The following is a 7,699-nucleotide window of genomic DNA, read 5'->3' on the forward strand; positions in this document are numbered from 1 at the left end:
CATGGTGGAGTAATTGAGTACTATCAATTGTTTTGATGATATCTATCGAGACCTTTTTTATTATATTACATTATATATACCTTCTCTACCAATTTATATGTATATATGCCCTTTGTAATTAAACAATTATTATGCTCATTGGTTCACTTGATTTAGTAGTGTGCTTCATATAAAGTCCCACAATCTCTTTCCTTTTTCATATATACTCAACACTTAATTTGTATAGCACTTTCCCCCCTTGGGACTCAATACACTTAGAAGGTGAGGCAGATATCTTGGAGATGGCGTTGGCCGGGAATTGAACCCGGGTCATCTGCTTAGAAAACAGCTATGCTCACCACTGCACCACCAACGCAAAGTAGCATGTCTTTTATAGTGTGGGAGGAAACCGGAGAACCCGGGGGAAACCCACGCAAGCACAGGGAGAACATGCAAACTCCATGCAGATAGTGTCCTGGTCAGGATGTGAACCATGGACCCCAGTGGTGCAAGGCTAACCACTAAGCCTCTGTGCTGCCCATATACGGTATCTGTTCTATAAGGCCCTCCCCCGCTGAGCAGGGTAAGTCAGTGATGTCCAATAGAACTCAGAGATGATGGAAAGAAGTAAAGAAAGAGAGAAGTAAAGAAAGAATGAGAGAAGTAAAGAAAGAAAGAGAGAAGTAAAGAAAGAAAGAAAGGGAGGGGCAGGAGGCGGAGCCTAGCAGAGCAGACATGCATTGTTAGAGCTCCACACCGCTGAGGAGAGAAGAGAAGGACAAAGCGGAGCCTGCAGGCTCAAAAGGTATCCATTTGAACCTTTTTGCCCCAGGGAACAAACTGTGAAAGTTTGGGCAGGAAATATGGTACTGGGAGGAAACCGTGGCAGAAATAAAAATCACCTCACAAAGAGCTCACAGGCACTCACTGCAGCTGAAGCAGCTCCAGTCACCTCACAAGATACAGCATCAGGGCGCTCTCACAGACAGAAAATGTCACAGCAAGACTCTCCATTTGAGTCAGATACAGAACAAATCCTCTCACAAACTTCTCCACAAGCCTCCTCAGTATCCCCAGTAATATTATTACAATTTGAAAAGATGCTTCATAAGGCTTTAAAACAAACCTCAGACCAAATAACAAAAAGCCTAACCAAAGAAATAAGAGAGCTGGGAAACCGCACCGCAGCCTTAGAAATAAAAATGGATGAAATTGAAATTACAACCCAAGAAAATATAACAGAATTGGAACAATTAAAAAAAGAGAATTTAATACTTCAAACTAAGCTCGAAGATTACGAAAATAGAGCCAGACGTTCAAACTTGCGCATAAGGGGAATACCTGAAACTGTGACAGACCTGCAATCTACTATTACTGCTCTATTACAAGAACTAAAGCCAGATATCCCTATTGAACGTTTAGAACTGGACAGAGTACACAGAGCCCTCACAGCCAAAAAGAAAGATGGACCCCCACGTGATATAATCACAAAATTTCATTATTACAGAACGAAAGAACAAATACTAATTGCTGCAAGAGAAAAAAAGGAACTTAATTTTCAAGGACACAATTATCAAATTTTTGCTGACCTATCCCAACTTACTATTACTAAAAGACGATCCATGAAACCCCAACTAATGGAACTGCAACGCCACAACATTATGTATCAATGGGGCTTCCCCTTTTCAGTCAGATTTAACTACCAAGGTACAATTTACAGAAGCAGATCAGCAGATGAACTACAACAAACCCTTTTAAAATTAAATCTGACAGAACCCACAAGCAGCAACACTCCCACACGCAGAAGAATGGCATCATCTTCACCTTCAGGCAGCACCCAGAAAATTTCAGAACAAAATGGGAATCATCATTCTCACAAAAGAGGCCGTTATGCCACATCATCCATGGACCAAGAAGATTCAATGGACTGACATCCTAATTCCTGATATCTCTTCATTTATTATACTAAGAGATGGTTCTCTATAAAAAACCTATATTTATAACTGAATGTAACTGCATTCTGATAGTCACACACTGTGTGGGATCATGTTACATTCCAGTTATATTTCTTATTACTTCTGATTCATATAGCCTTAGAATATATAAGTGAAATAAGGAAATTCTTGTTCAGTTATATATTATCAGGTAATAACAATAGATTTATTACTTTTTAGGACAAATATGTTCAATAATCCAGAAGTAATGGAAGCTTTTTCTTTCTTTTCTTAAAACAAATATATTATTACCTAACTAGTTCCTAGAATTATGTTTTTGTTTATTCTAATCTGAAGAAATACAACCTCAATTTTATGAGTTAACATATCTAAACAGTTACATATGAATAAAATATGTAATTGTTTACTCTAAAAGGGTTAAAATCCCAAAATAATTCAAACTATCTTCATCAATACCAAAGTTATTAACAGTACCTTTCTAACTGAATTATTTAGCCTAGGGCAAGACTAACCATATACAACCACCCTGGAATAAATAATTTCAACAAAAACTATATTCTGCACTCCAATTAATGAAACATCATTTTGATGTCTTTTGACATAGCACTTCTCTCCTGTAAGCGGAAGATCCGTGTACCCCCATTAGCCCTCCTCATTCTCCCAACCATATTATGTGGGAGTGTGACGAAGGCACTTATTCCCCTGAGAGAGATATTTATTCTCTTTCACGGGTAAATTGTGATTACTTGCAAAAAATAATTTATACAATGTATCATCTAATCTCATATGTTTTTTGTTTACTCTTTACTCCAGAACTCACTGATTTCTTTTCTATCTATTCATCTCTTCAGTCCACACAGGTTGATCTGCGCAGTCAGCTCTGCATAACAAAAAGTAAGTCAAAACTATTTGATCTATTGCCATGGCACCACTGAATATACTTTCCCTGAATGTTCAGGGAATAAATGTCCCTCAAAAAAGGACCAAAGCCTTCCGTACTTTCCATAACAAGAAGGCTCACATAGTATGCCTCCAAGAAACACACTTCACCAAAGATTCTACTCCAAAATATATTTCTCCTTTTTATCAACAAATTTACACGGCTTCTGCCTGTACCAAGCAAAGGGGAACTCTAATTGCATTTCACCGATCCACACCATTCACCTTATCATCAGAAATTAAAGACCCAGAAGGTAGATACCTGATACTCATGGGTTATATAATGGATACAGCAATCACGGTGATTTCCTACTACGCTCCTAACAAACAACCTACACCATTCCTCTCACATATATTACAAGTGATTAATACACACAAAATAGGAACAGTGATAATGTGTGGGGATTCGAACCAGGTCCTCCTCCCATTTCTAGATAAATCACCTTTTACACCATCCAAAATAACCTCTAGATTACCTTTTTCTCAACTTCTTTCCAAATACAATCTGGTAGATTCATGGAGAGAAAGTAACCCAATGAAAAAGAAATTCACTTATTTCTCGCACCCTCATCAAACCTTCACCAGAATAGATCATATTTTTCTAACAATAGGAATGATACCAGAAATTATTGCATCAGATATAATTCCGATTCCGTGGTCTGACCATAATGCAGTATACACTACTATAGCCTCAGCCATACCAAAAGCGCATGACCCAACGTGGTACTTACCGGACATAATGCTCAAACACCCACTACATCAGATGGCCATTGAACAAGCTTTAAAGGAATACATATCAATTAATAACACAACAGACATCTCCCCAATAACACTGTGGGAAGCTCATAAGCCTGTCTTGCGTGGTACAATACAACGACAAATGGCACTATTTAAACGGGAACGCAAAAATCTAGCAAAAAAACTAGAACTCAATTTTAATGCAGCCTACATATCATTTCAAGATAATCCATCTCAGAGTACAAAATCTCATCTGGAAAAATCTAGATTGGAATACGATCTATTTCTCACTGAGTCAGTTGATAAATCCCTCAAACGCTCCAAACACAATTTCTACATGAATACAAACAAACCAGGTACATATTTGGCTCGGGCATTAAATTTAACTAACAAATCTTTCAAACCAATACGTTTGAAATTATCAAAAAATGTTTACACTTGTAATCCAGTTAAAATAGTCCATAAATTTCACTCACATCTCGCAACTTTATACAAGACAAACAATGAATTTAATCCTACAGAAGCTGAATCCTTCTTCTCAAAAATAACCTTACCTGAGTTATCTCAGAATCAAAAAAGCAGTTTGGATGAGCCTATAACTATAGATGAAGTTGCTAACGCCATAAAAGACCTAAAACTTAACAAAAGACCAGGCCCAGACGGCTACTCGGCTTTATACTATAAAACATTCTCAGAAATACTCTCTCCCATTCTCACTGAAACTTTTAACAAACTTCTAGATGGACATTCTTTTCGGCAAGAAACACTAATGGCAATTGTTTGTATGATCCCAAAACCCCTTTCTGATGATACTTCCTGTGTGAATTATCGGCCTATCTCTCTGTTAAACCTCGATATTAAATTATTAGCAAAAATAATAGCAAAACGCCTCAATAGCATTATAGGAAAATTAATACATAGAGATCAAGTAGGCTTCATGCCAAATAGACAGGCAGGCGATAATATACGCAGGGCAGTGTTATTGGCACATATTGCTAAAAAACGGAAAATCCCTTTATGTTTTCTATCTCTCGATATTAAGAGGGCATTTGACACAGTATCCTGGCAATATATGCAATATTCATTACAAAAATGGGGTTTTAGACCCCACTTTTTAACATGGATCAAAGCATTATATAATAAACCCAAAGCCTATATAAAATATGCTGGATACAAATCTGAAGCCTTTAATATCGAAAGAGGTACCCGACAGGGTTGCCCATTATCTCCCTTATTATTTGCCCTTATACTCGAACCCATGGCCCAATACATCAGAACAAACCAAACTATAACTGGCATTGAAGTAGGAGGTATTACACACAAATTATGTATATTTGCAGACGATATATTACTTTTTCTATCATCACCACAGGTCTCTGGTCCTAACTTAATACCAGCTCTTGATGGATTTGCAGCCCTATCCGGCCTTATGATTAATCCTAAGAAATGCCTAGTGCTTAATATTTCACTCACAAACATGGAATTGATCCCGGCTAGGGCTGCACTCCCATTCACATGGGCAGAAAAATCAATCCCATATCTTGGAATTCATTTAACAGCATCTTATTCTGACTTATTTTCAACCAATTATCCTCCTGTATTAAGACAGATCACAAATCTAATAAAACAATGGTCGCAACTTCCTTTATCCTGGATAGGGAAGATTAATGCAATCAAAATGACTATTCTACCCAAATTGCTTTATCTATTCAGAGTCCTCCCTATTCCAATTCCTTCCTATTTTTTGAGAATAGTACAAAAAAGAGCAACTTCATTTATATGGGGCTCTTCTAAACCACGTATACCTATACACACACTACATCTTCCCAAAAATAAAGGAGGCCTGGGATACCCTAATTTTACTAACTACTACAGAGCAGCACATTTGGCCAGTCTGTCCAAATACCATGCAAAACAGGAAATCCCATTATGGGTATTTATAGAGGCTTCAGAAAATGACCCTCTATTAATATCAAATTTATTATGGCTTGATCCTAAAGACCGCTTTAAAATTCATAATCCCATAACTAAACACTTCTTATCTCTCTGGGATAAACTAAAAACCAAATATCAGTTACAATCTCCACACAATCCTCTCCTTTCTTTTATCAGAAATCCGGCCTTTTATCCGGCATGGATCTACCCAAATTCTTTTAAAGCTTGGACAACATCAGGCATTCAGACACTAAATGACTTCATAGCATCTAAATCATTCCTTTCATTCCCATCGCTTAGAGAAAAATATGATCTACCAAACTCTGAGATATTTAGATATCTCCAAATCAAAAATTTCTATACACCATTCCTAAAGGGGGATACACCATTATCCCAATTATCCATTTTTGAATCAATCTGTACAAAAGATCCATTTGCTAAAGGTACAATTTCATCACTTTATAATCAATTATATGGAGTAGCAAATCTTAATAGACCCTCTTACGTTCAGAGGTGGGAGGAGGACCTGGGACGAACTTTAGAAGACACGGACTGGTCTAATATATGGCTCACATCTAAGTCATCTTCACCCAACATCTTAGCACTGGAGACAAATTATAAAGTCCTAACTCGCTGGTACCTTGTACCCGCTAGAGTGGCAAAATATTCACCTAATACCTCAACTCTTTGTTTTCGAGGATGCCCAGAAATAGGCACATATTTACACATATGGTGGGCGTGCCCAGTAATCCAAACCTTCTGGAAGGAAGTCTTCGTGATTGCATCTAAAATATTTAAAAAAATAATACAACCAGATCCATATTTAACTTTACTTAATCTAAAACCGGAATGGTTAACACTCTCTCAATTCAAACTTATGATCCAACTAATAACGGCTGCAAAACAAACAGTGGCCAAGGCATGGAAATCTCCTACATTGGTACTAGCAGAAACAATTCACAGAATGAATAATACAATGTCCCATGCTAAGATGGTAGCCATTGATCAAAATCAAATTCCAAAATTTGAAAAACTTTGGCATCCTTGGATAAAACAACAGTTCCTGTCAAATTTCAATGACTCTGTCCTGTTGCCATGGTAACAGATTAAATGACTTACAGAGACACCCATTCTAAGGCTTCAAAGAGAACTAAAAAGAATAATAAACTGACGAGCGGGACAACCTTGTGGACCATACCTCTACCTTTCAACCCTTTTTCTTCTTTCTCTTTCCTTTTCTCCACCTTACGATTAAAGCTCATTATCAGAATTTATTTGACCTATATACACTCTACTTGTTAACAATATGTATAGTAGGTATAAATCTTTTAAATACCTACAAAAGTAACTAAGGAAATGATATATATCTTTAATTTAGGTTTACGTGAACCCAATGTTTAATATTTGAAATTTCATGATATTTACCTATATAAACCCTACTGTAAAACAATGAGCTTACTTTATAGATCCTTGTAAACTTACTTTATGTATCTTTATGTATCTTTATAACATTGTATACTCAATAAACTTCTTTTGACAAGGAAAGAAAGAAAGAGAGAAGTAAAGAAGGAAAGAAAGAAAAGAAAAGAAAGACACTACACTGCAATAACACACTATACTGACACTGCACTACAATAACACACTATACTAACACTGCACTATAATAACATACTATACTGACACTGCACTACAATAACACACTATGCCAGGGGATAGGCAACCTTTTGAGCACAGTGTGCTGAAAAATGTTTTCAAAGAAATTGAGAGTGCTGTTTTTCTAACAAAATTTTAACTTCACACTCTCAATCATGAAAAAGATTTTTTATGTAAATGCTGTAAACTACTTGAGTAATAGTGACTAATTAACATCCTGCACTCTCATGCCTTAGATCAGCCCCAATTCCTGCACCTTCACACCTCAGATCAATGTCCCCCCTGCAAATCTGCCCCAATAATGTAACCCTCTTGCTCTTCTGTCCCACCACTGTAACACCCCTGCTCATCTGCCCCAACAATGTACCCCCTTTCTCATCTGCCCCACAACTGTATCTCCCTGCACATCTGCTCCACCGCTGTACCCCCGGGCTCTTCTGTCTCACCGCTGAACCCCCTTCTCATCTGTCCTAACACTAAACCCATCTACTCATTGTAAC

The 7,699-nt window shown here is 37.2% G+C and overlaps 1 non-coding gene across 1 annotated transcript; it reads right to left on the minus strand.

Annotated features, from left to right (window-relative positions):
• Positions 1-283: 283 nt before the first annotated feature.
• On the minus strand, positions 284-355 carry TRNAR-UCU (transfer RNA arginine (anticodon UCU)). The gene has a single exon. It is a non-coding gene; the product is annotated as a tRNA-Arg (tRNA).
• Between the last annotated feature and the right edge of the window lie 7,344 nt (positions 356-7,699).

Source organism: Aquarana catesbeiana, linkage group LG10 (assembly GCF_042186555.1).
Source record: "Aquarana catesbeiana isolate 2022-GZ linkage group LG10, ASM4218655v1, whole genome shotgun sequence".
NCBI classification, from domain to species: Eukaryota; Metazoa; Chordata; class Amphibia; order Anura; family Ranidae; genus Aquarana; species Aquarana catesbeiana.